Here is a 12218-nt window from a genome sequence, read left to right as displayed (position 1 = left end):
AACATAGCGACAACAAATCATACAAAAATAATTTTTAAACTATCTATAGAACAGTTTCTGCTTTACTGTTTGTGTATATATATTCACAGTTAAGAAAAATACATGTATAAATGTTATACTGCTAGAACGCGTTTTTTTTTAAAAACTATGAATAATTTTTTATCTAAATTGAGTTTTAATAAACTTTAAAATTATGCATGTTTAAATCTCAAACTAGGAAAATATTTACGGTGTTCAAAATTCAAAGATGATTCACATACTGTAGTTTTATTTTATCTCATTTTTAACATTATATAATAGCTGTATTGATACAATTACCTAAAATATTTTCATGGGCTGTCATTTTAAGCAGCTTTGTCTGTAATCAGAATCACTTTTTCTCAGAAGAATTCTAATAGCCATATGAGGGAAAATATATTATGTCCTGTTTCAAGTCCTATAAAATGTGTATAAAAATAAAAAACAATGCCTAGATTTCATTGTGTAGATTATTTAGTAATAGTGTTAAAAATATTTCTTTTTCTTTATACATAGCTTTCAGAATATTTTACCTTTAAAATTCAAAATAGCAATTATATCCTTTAACTCAGCATCTAAACTGAAAAAAACTTAGATATAAAGATATACCAAATATTAAATAATTCAATTAAAATCAAATAAAGAATGCATGTATTTCATTAGAAACTAAGGGTTTCAGAAGGTGGAGTGGGATTACTTTAGTGCAGTGAAACTGCTTTTCCTTTAAACAAATTTTAATATGTTGATGGGTTTATTGTTGATGTTTAATACTGACGTTTCTACTACTTTCAAGTAAACGGTCTATCTTTTCTGTTTCTTTGCCCTGATTCTTGTTCATATTCTTCTGATCAGTGAAGCAGTCTGCCCCTTTTCAACTGTTTGCACACATGCCTGCTGGAACTGTAAATATCAGATAGTCCTGTGAACAGAAATCAGATCCGATATGAGACTAGGTACATACTGCATAGTAACAATTATGGAAGTTGCCAAGAATTAAACTTAATTTTTTAATGCAGTGCTTCATTGCATGTCATGATACGATGCAGTGTGTGTAACACTGGACCAGTGCATAATCATGTCACAGCGAGTTTTCTCTAAGCAAAGAGAAATGGCTCTTTTAATAGATTTAAATTCCATTTTGTTATCCTTGACTTTAATTTTCTGGTTTTTGGCACAAGTACATAGTAACTTAACTAGGTACAATATGATTTTTTTAAATCAGAAATGAAAAAAAATTAGCAGGTTAGTCATGTGCAGCCAGAGAAATTCAGTTTAACCATGAATTGAGCAAATCGCAAAAGTGACCAGAGTCACTGTTTGTGTGAACTGGACATAAAAGTGTGATGCAGAGAATTATCAGGGATGCTGGCAAGATCATCTATTTTCCCACGTGTCCCAGAAACATATTCTGACTTCAAAACTGTTACGTTTTCAACATTAGATGATTTCCACTGCAGTTGTCTTCCTTCTTTCCTTGCTTCTTTTCTTCCTTTGTGTCTTAAAGGAATGTTATTTCAGGAGTTTCAAGACAAAAGGAACATAGAACTTGATGGTACTATTATACTCCACATACAACCTAATACATTGTGACGAAAAAGTGCTTATTGCATTAGAGTAGAAATGAGTCGATGGGCAAATGTTTTAACTAGTATAATACCCTTTTTTTATTAGGTTAAAATACTACTGGTGAGAAAGTCACTGAAATAGATAAATTGTGTTCAAAGTACAATATATATGTACTATTCATATGGTTCAGAGTTAAGAGATTAGCATGCATAATTTTAAAAACTACAAGTAAAGAAGTACTTTACTTTACAATAGATGTCTTTTAATGGCTTTTTTGAGTTGCATCTACATTCCTTATGTTTGAAATCATCCCTCTGCTTCAGCTGTTGTCTGTATGTTTCCATTTTTTATTAATTTTAGCTCTTCTTTCCACTCATTGATTGAAACACACAAATCATCAAGGACTGATAAGCATGGAGAGGTCATGGAAGAAATTCTCTCAACTGTTTGTGATGTAGGCACACCACTTTATTTCCACACTTTTAAGAGGTGAGGTTAACCTTGGGTAGTCATAATTCAACGGCAATATGTATGGTTTAAGACAAGTGTTATGCAGACAGTATTTTAAGAAAAGCAATAGCAACCCATACTCAATGCTTGTGATAGTGGCCCTACCTGTCTCGAAATTATTATAACTCTCTTTTCTGGGTGTTATTTCAGGGTGGGAAGAATTCAGCACACATGCTGACGTTCTTAGCTCCCTGACATCCTTCTGTACATACACAGTATGATCAAAGCCTCCTTGGAGAACTTCACTTCTGAGTTTTCATTTCTCAAATGTATTTTTAAAAGCTGTATATCAGTGTATGCATTGAATCAGTTGCCTGACTTTAGATAAAGGCTTTCTTTTCGCTGTGATCAAAAGAATTAAGGAACTGTTTATACTTCTTTTACACTCTATTTTTTGAATGCATTTTTATTTTTCTTGGTGAGTCAGAGAAACATTTCATTTTTCACTCTTATCTTGACATCTGAAGTAGAGATGAAAAAGTATTCTGGAGAAGAAATACTCAAATATCTACCCTTAGAATTTATCAAGTGGTTTTTAATGAGTTGTGAAACAGTCTATTTTTTATTTGCAAAGAAAAATTTTAAAATATGGGCAAAAATTAAAACATTTAGATTAATTTGCATGTTCATTAAACCGATTAAGTAATGGCTTAAGACGAATGACTGTCACATGCATGCTTTTATATAATAGTAAAATTACCATAACCGACACAATACTTGTGCCATACAGTTAGTTGCCTAATGTAACTAAGTATGACATCTATTAAAATGATAATTGATAAGACAACACAGTTCAACACTTGTATTGCTAGAAACACAAATGTATCTTATGCCTTATTACAGTATAAAACAAAGAAATACAAAAATAAATTATACTTGTTAAGCAGCCTAATCTGTTTCTGCAGGGGGAATAAAAACAACCTTCAAATAATCTGCAATGATTGAGACCCCACTGCAGTGAAAAATTTCCAGGAGCTGAGATCAGTCACCTACTCAGAGCTCATTGAAATGTTTAATGAGCCTCACAGTCAGGACACTCTCCACACATAAAGCCTGTGAGATTCTGAGCTCATTACCCCCTGTGGGAGTCTCATACACCTGCCCTCTGTTCTCTCTGTAAAAGCATATCATAAACTTAAAGACAGTTTAAAGGTAAGTTTCCATTAGAGATTTTCCCAGTTGAATAATCAGTTCCTTTAACTTTCTTGTCTTATTTTTTGAACTACTTATAAGGAATCTCTTTTATAATTTTTCTAAGGACTTTTTGCCTTGTGTTTAACCCTTTCTTGGAAAATGAGAGGCAGTAGTATTGTAGTACTCAAATGCTAAAGGAAAGTAACTACTTCATTTTTCTTGTAACTTCCCATCTGCACACATTCATATTTTATATATTGTGCATTGCTCTCTATCACCATATAGAAGAGTACAAATTGATTTTTAGTCATGTGACTGTAAGAGAGAGAGGGAGAAGGAGAGAGAGAGAGAAAGAGAAAGACAGAGACAGAGAGACAGAGAGAGAGACAGAGAGAGAGAGAGAGAGAGTGCTACATGAGCTTAAAGTCTATTGTTAAAGACAAAGCCTTTTCTTAATGTAGTGTGTTATTTTTGTGACTAATGATAACACTTCAATGCAGTGCTTGAGTTTACATTTAAATTGCCATGTCAACTTGATCTCCTTTCAAGGTATGCTTTATCCTGTTATCAAGTCATATGACCTTTATTATTTTATAGCAGCATAAAATCGACCATGTAGTAGATAAGAAACAGGAATGTGCTTGAAGACAGCATTGCTACCACCTATATGTAAAGTGTCTATCTTTGGAAAGAAAAACCTTTAAAATGAATCCTTGTGACACTCCTCTAGACTGTTAATGTAAGAATAATATTTATCTTTAGTTGACTATGAATGTGAGTAATTCTTAACACATCCTTTACATCTAATATTTATTAACCCAAAATATAAATCCATGGATATTTTAAAAGATATGAAAACTATAAAATATAGTTTCCTGAAGCACATGTGCACAATAATGAAAGTGCATAAAGGATCGTTTCTAGGAAGAGAAAAATTATAGTAGCTTCTCTTTCTTTTGAACTCTGCTTAGAATCAACCTTACTAGCAAGGTGCTCCCAGGTCTGCCATCATCAGTTCCATTTATAATTTAAAGAGAGGGATTAAAGGGGAACCTGGGCCCAATTTTCTCACATAGCAAAGTGTGATCAGTGAAGGAATTTATTTTATAATCAATAAGACAGCTTCAAATTCAAGTAAAATTACAGCCTATAAGAACTCCTGAATTTATTGCCTGGAGATTTCACAATTCACTTTGCTTAGTGTGTATTTTCTATGCTATCACTATGAAAAGATTACACCTTTAGGAACAGAGGTGTTTCATTATCCATCAATGTAGTATCATCACCAATCTTTACAGTCACACAGTTTTACATGAAGAACTCTCAGAACCTTGCCATAGGATAGATCGCTTAATACCAGAGATTCCCCCACAGATGGAGGACCCATGGGCAGGGAACACCAAGTGTATATTTATTTCACAAGCAAATATCATCTGTGTGACTTACTGCAACTATGTCATCTACCTCTAATATTAACACACTCATCATATTGGTTGACAATATGCTATGACAAAAACTAGTGATAGTGCATTAACATCTTTGATGATGATTTCAATTTTATTTGAACAGGTTTCTAACAATCATTTATGGATATTCCCATCTAGAAATACAATAAAATTGTTTAATGAAATAAATGAAATAAAATATTAAATTAAAATAAAATCTTTTTAAATAATAAAACAGCATAGTATGTATGGAAACATGCATTTCAAGCTAGATTTTGCAAAAGGGAAATTGGAATATGGCTCTTCTTTGGTAGATATTGCATTAGGCTTTCTGAGAAAATAAACAGAGCCAAAAAAATGTTACATTAGTTTCTTTAAGTTAACTTCAGAGATTCACTCATTCTGGCAATAGCTCAGTATATATTTTACAAAATAGAAATGTGTATTTCTTTCAGTGACAATAAACATGGGTTTTCTAACATACCATAATATGCTCAAATGTGGAATGTTTTGTTCAGAGCTATTTAAAAGCATCATTTATACTTAAACATAAACTTTTGCAACTTCTGAAGACAATTTACTCATTGCATTAAACTTGAAATGCTTCCAACTTAATACAACTAGATTTCTAAAAAGAATACCCTCATATTTCTTCAAAACGTAAATGGTTGTTTAAAATAAGTCTAATATATTTGTTCCCTTTTAACACTTATACTTCAAGTGGTTTCTTCAAAGCCTCAGAAAATTAGTTACCTCTTTATATGATTTAAATTAGCCTCCTTAGTCACAGCAGGAAGCATGAGCCATTTCAGAATAAGGTTGGTCATCACTGTGTTCACAAGGATACTACAGATACAGAGAGCTTTGTGTGTCAAACATCTTTACATGCCATTCATGTCAACTCTTCCAGGCCCATATGGTTGCTTATTTATATTAAAGCCAAGCATAAATTTAGTATCGTATGATACAAAAATAAATGAGCATTTAACATTTTTTAAATAGGTGACTTAATTTATTCATGTGTCTGCTCTATTACCAATGAATTCCTTTCTTAAGCAGGGTTAAGCGTTGACAACAATTCAAGCACAATCTAGGAAAGTCAATCCATAAAAGCATAATTGGATTAGTAAATATAAAACCAAATACAGTGTAGCCAAGCATGATTTTAAAAGGCCTGTCGGGGCTGGGGATTTAGCTCAGTGGTAGAGCGCTTGCCTAGGAAGCGCAAGGCCCTGGGTTCGGTCCCCAGCTCCGAAAAAAAGAACCAAAAAAAAAAAAAATAAAAAAAAAATAAAAGGCCTGTCAACACACATGACTTGGAATCTGTGTGCTTATCAATGCCCTTCTAATGGTGTTTGATTAGCTCTCTATTTAGCATGTAGCAAGCTAATAATATTTGAACAGGCTCAGAGCATAATTGAGAATATAGAAACCCTGGAAAAAGAGCCCAGAAGAATGCAGTAGTAACATTCCTACATAAAGCAGGTTAGGAACCCTAACACAGCAGGATTTAATATTCCTCAGCAGCACTGACTGATAAAGTAAAGAGTTCCCAGTAAGAGCTATGTCTCCAATTAGACAAAAAAATGATAATATATACATTTCCTGTACAATATTTAGGTGTGATTCATTTATCTGTGTTAGTCAGTCTGGCAATCTTTAAGGAATCTCTGCTTAATTATGGCCTAGATGTCATTAGTGACCATAAAAGTTAGAAATATACTTTGTAATGATGGTTTAGTTGAGAAGCTTTCTACATGTCTACGGAAACCAATATTGAGGATCTATGTAACAAAAACAGATAAAATACAAAATTCATTTATTCAGAATTTAAGATCATACTCAATGAGTGATGATTATCACTATGAATATATATTCACAAAAATATGTTTATGTATTAATTATGCTTCAACTTTCACCTCAGCTTTTGAGTGATGTATGGTCTTATGAGATATAGCATAGTTAGCAAATGTTCTCTTCTTTGCATAAGAAACATGGTTTTCACTTACCCTTCTTGAAACATAAGTCAAAATATAAACGTTAGTTTCAGTTATATCATATATTCACCAAGCCATACACCCTTATGTCCCTTCAATCCACTCTCTCATCAAATAATAAGAGAGTTAAAAACTGGTATCCTGGGAATCAAACAGCTTTAAAAGGTTTAAAATCCTAATTGCTAAAGTAATATTCTAGCATGCTTATTAAAAACTGAAGCTAATTTTAGTTATAATCTAATTTGATACCAAGTTTAGACCCTAAGTCTTCATTTTTCTTCTATGACATTAAACTATTTATTTAATTCAAGTTTATTTTAGTTATTGCAAATAGTAGATTTATAGCAAATTAAAAAGTTATACACTTTGAGTCCATGAAAGGCAAAACAAATTCAAGAAAAAGTTCAGAATTTCAAAGATTAACCATTCTTGGTAACAGAAATAGATTCTGGCTAAATGTGTTTATACTGTATATTATGATACAAAATACCTTTATTTTTATCAAAATTAGCAAGTGTAGAAATATATAAAATCACATAAAATTGACTGTTTGCTAATTACTGGACAATATTAGGAACTGACAAAGAATACCCATTCATTGCTATTTTGCTGTAAAGAAACAAAAATCTAAAATTAAAAAAACAAAAGCAAAACAAAACAACAACCAACAAAAAAAAATGTGTTACTCATGCTATGATGGTAAGAATTCCCCACAGAAGTTCAGAGAGACAGATCAGTAAGCAAAAATGGTTGAGACACTAGCATTAAAAGCCCACTGAGGGGGTGGCGACATGGCTCAATGTTTAAGAGCTGTTCTTCCAGAGATACTGAGTTCAAGTGCCAGCAACCACATGGTAGCTCACAACCTATCTGGAAATTTGATGCCCTCTTCAGGCAGGAGGTTGTATATGCAGCAGAACACTCATACATTAAATAAATTAAAAATTAAATGTTAAATAAATATCAATTAAAAATTAAATAAAATTTTAAAAAAACCTAATTTGATTCCAAAAGCAGGACACAGTAGTAAACATCTATAACATCACAAGCAGATACAGGTAGATCTGAAACTCATTGCCCACTAGCCTAGCCAAACAGATGGACTCCAGGTTTATTGACTTTTCTCTTGATAATAACAATTATTATTATTATACTTATAATTATAATTTATTATTAATATCATTATTATAGTAATAATGCAGTATAGAACAATAAAGGAAGACACCTGATCTCAATGTCACTTGTACCCACATATGTTCACATCAGGAGCACACACAGATGCACACAAACACACACACACACACACACACACACACACACACACGTGCACACACACACATACACACACATACATACACACACTCAGCTCTAGATTGTTAAAGATGGTTATATTAAAATCTAAGATCTAAGAAATCTGAATAAAATCAAGTTAATTACCTAAATCAATTTTCTGGTGATGATCAAACACCTCTTTCCTTTAATCCCAGTTCCCAGTGCCCTCCATTTTGTTCACATTTACATTTAATTCATATGTCTTAATAATGAGTATATATGAAAATGATATGCTAGTCACCATGGAAAATAAGTAGATTTGTGAAATTAGCATTTGGACATTGGGAAAGTATGAGATTTAAGGAGACAAAATACTGTCTCAGAAGGAAATGAATTAAAGCAAGAACCATGAGGCCAAGAGTAAATAAATCTGTGAAATTATAGGTATCCTGAATACTGAAATACATGGGGAAATATTCAGAAGCAGAAGTGGTGCTGTATTTTGTTTTCAGTTGCTTAAACATGAGGATTCTACCATGATTATTCATTCAGTGATATCAGGGAAGATGGACAGAACATTTATTCAACACTGAAATGTCTTCCATCTAGGATGCAGAGTGAATAACATATTAATTTTACAAATCTTGTGGGTGTGTGCTAGCTTAAAATGTAACTCTGGACATGGGCGCAGGGATTATATTCTAAAACATGTACCAAAAATGGGCAAAACAGTCTTACGGATTGTCTTAAGTATAACATTCTTGTGCATAAGAATCTACAAGTTATTAAGGGGAAATATATATGTCTGTGTGGAACGCCTGGCATTCACAGGAAGTGTTAGTTGTGTCTTGCTTCACAGGCAGGAAGTGGCCTTGCCACTGTGGAACGGGGAGAATGCACACGGGAAAGCACTCATCCTGGAATACAACAGAATGATTGAACATCCAAGATCTTGAGACAAATGATAGATCAAGAGTATAAGGATCATTAAAGGACACAAAGCAAAATAAGTCATGGCTTAACTCTAAGAGGACTGGTGACATAAGATGCAATTGTCATCATGTCATAGCATCTCCTAAAAGTGTCTAATAAGAACATTAGACTAGAATGTGTTAGGAAAACACTTGAAATAGAAAGGAGATTAGAGAACTGCTTCTTGATTCCAGTAGGCTAGGTAGAAAATTCTGAGTTTGAGGGAGTCTGCCATTGTCTCAGAGTGTAAAAGAGAACCATAGGATTATACTTAACGTCTTTGGAACGGGCATGCCTTCCATTGCTGATTTTTCAAAGAGCAGTAAAATGTTCTGCAGTGAAAATGGCTGTCCTGCTCTCATGCAGCCAGCTCGCCACGAAGGATAATTGTGGAAGGAGTGGGGGAGTAAGGTGTGATTCTCAGGGAGAAATTCCATCCTGCTATCTCAGTATCACAAGCCCGAGGTAATGTCAGCTGCAATGGAGCTAGGACTCCACGGAAGACAGCCTGGCATGTTTTCCCTATAAATTTTAACTTGGAAAAAATAAGGCAGATAATAATCACAGACTAATATTAAATTCACTCTATAACTGAGACCGAGTCTTTTTTTTTCCCTCACAAAATATTGCTTCTAGGCTTATTCTTTTACAGAGAGACATATGTAAGTCTTACTCTGAGAAGTTAGAGTCTGTGATTCATGGGATTACTGAAATTAGAAGGACGACTGTGACTATAGCGTTCTATCCAACTGTGCTAGGAGATTAAGTCAGCAACCTTTGATCAAGTGTCACTATGTGGCAATAACCATGTAGCATAGTCTACTAGGAGTTTCACAAATTGTCTGCACTTGCATATTTCCATACCTTAAACTTTTAATTTTTTTAAAAACACACTAACATTAATATACACATAACAGCAACAACACTCTCAGACATAACTTGACCCTTTCAATAATATTTTTCCCTATGAAGCCACTAAAGCAATAAAGGTCACCTTCATCTAAACTGTCCATCCTTGCTCCTTTCCTCCTCCTTTCCTTCTTTCCTCCCTCCCTTGCTTTCTTTCATCTTACTCCCTTTCCTTTTCCTTATTTCCTCCCTCCTTGAGGATGCAGAGGCTTAATTTCATGCTTCACGCATGCTAGTCAAACATTTTGTCATTGTCCCATAATGTCCACCTCTGTTATCAGTTTTCTAACAAAAACTGACCATCATTTATTATTGTTCATGATGAGACCAACATCTCAGCCACCCAGTGCCCGGACCAGAGAAATCACTTTGTTAACTACTTTCTACACTTGCTGCCTTTATCCATTCTCTCCTACAGTGTCTGGTTAAAGTTGCACTAAGCCTGTCCTTCATGTTCACTGTTCAGGCTTTAAGACCCACAGCACACAGCAGCACCAGTCTAACTCACATAAAACAATGCACAGTGACTGCATCAGCCATCTCAATTGTGTCATTTCTTACTGGAATTGCTTCATTCACACTGGAGTCCTGTGTGAATTACATTCAGAGTGAAGTGGAATGGTCCCGTATCAAAAGCGAGGCCCTCCTTCAGCTTTGAGGAAGGGACAGAAAATGATCCTTATTTAACAATTTCTAATGTGGTGACAGCAAGAACGTCTACATCTGATAATGAGATTTAGATGTATTCATGCTTGATAAATGTGTAAAAAATGTACCAGGATCATAATAGGATCTTAATAGTGGTTATCTCTTTCTGCCTGGTATCGTTTAAAACACCTTTAATTTATCTAAAACATAACATTCTGTAACTTAGTTAAAACAAACTTGCACTAAGCCTTGAGATTTAGGTGAATGTTTAAGCATTCTATGACTTTTGTTTCAAAATATATGACAGTTGCTTTCCAAATTCTTACTTTTGCTCACATAGTTCCCAACACCTAGAATGTCCTTGCTCTCCATCAAGAAACACGCATGGATAATATACAGTAACTGGAGGACATAGCACCTTCATTCACTGCATTAGAAGAATTTGTTCCCAAAGGTCATTCTTACAAAGTAACTATCTTTTCTTTTATTGATATGATGAAATTAAAATGATATAGATTGAAAAAAACTGTGAAGAGAAAAAAATGCTTAAATCCATACCCTACAGCAATAAAACTCACAAGCTAATAAAACACAAAAATGTAAATATATCTTAACATTTTATATTTCTGTCATTGGAAACAGCACTATTAAATGCTAAAAGGTGGGTCATTATGAAAAATATAACTTATTTATAAATATGAGGTATGAATGTGACGTAGGTGTAGGAATATGATGGTTCTTGAGTAGAGAATTGGGCACTGGACCTTAGTATTTAGATTTTTGGTTACTTAGGAAAAAATAGTGATATTCATGTAGAAAGATGGAGATAGACATATGATAGACAGATAGATAGATAGATAGATAGATAGATAGATAGATAGATAGATAGATAGATAGATAGATGAGACAGATATTTCTCTTGGGGAGTTGAGTTATTTCTGAAATAAATTCATATACATCTGTAAAAATGAAGTAGAAGCAAGATGACAGAAAACACAAAGAATCATAAACTAGCGAGAATGTTCAAAAAAGGTAAATTAAAAGCCTGTTACAGAAGTAAATTCTGTGCTCTTTCTTGGGGGTATTTCAAATGGGTTTTTGCCACCATTTGATAATTGGTTGGACTTAGAAAGACTATGGCACAAAACACAAGTACAAGAGAATCAGGTACATTAACTGATTTAGTCAAAGAATTAGTTGACAACAATCCTTAGTTTCATGTGTTTGGACCCTGGCCTAAGTAGACACAAACATATCTGCTCTACCTCACAGAAATATGCGAGTTTCCGTCCTAACACCCATTTGCATTCCCTGAAGATTTGAAGTATCTGTGTTTCTCGTAATTATATTTGGGGGTAACAATATCCTACAGGTAGTCAGAGCTTTCACTAACGTTCAATCACAATTGTCAACATACAGATGAGATATATTGTACTTGACTTTGATTTGTTTAGTTCTTTTATTTCCTTTCATTTTTGGCCAGGAAATATGCAAATTAGTTCTTTTCTATACTCAGAAAATCTAACGTTATGTCACATACTAAATCAAAATTCAAAATGTGTTCAAAATGATTTTGTGTCACTGTTTATTTTACATAACCAAGTATCCCTCTCATTAAAAACACACAAGTTGAGTAAAATAAAAGGACAATGAAATTTCAAAAGTTGTAATGCTGGCCTTTAACTAGCAACATTGTAGTATGAATGAAGCTTAATGTCTGCTGCAAGTTAGACATTTGATTCTGTAA

At 33.4% G+C, this 12218-nt stretch overlaps 1 protein-coding gene across 2 annotated transcripts in view; it reads right to left on the bottom strand.

Annotated features, from left to right (window-relative positions):
- Pcdh10 (protocadherin 10) overlaps positions 1-12218 on the bottom strand; it is a 63642-nt gene that overhangs the window by 22438 nt on the left and 28986 nt on the right.

Source organism: Rattus norvegicus, chromosome 2 (genome assembly GCF_021556685.1).
Source record: "Rattus norvegicus strain SHRSP/BbbUtx chromosome 2, alternate assembly SHRSP_T2T, whole genome shotgun sequence".
In the NCBI taxonomy this organism is placed as follows: domain Eukaryota; kingdom Metazoa; phylum Chordata; class Mammalia; order Rodentia; family Muridae; genus Rattus; species Rattus norvegicus.
The sequence above is the reverse complement of the archived record's forward strand: the minus strand, read 5'-3'. Positions and strand labels throughout refer to the sequence as shown.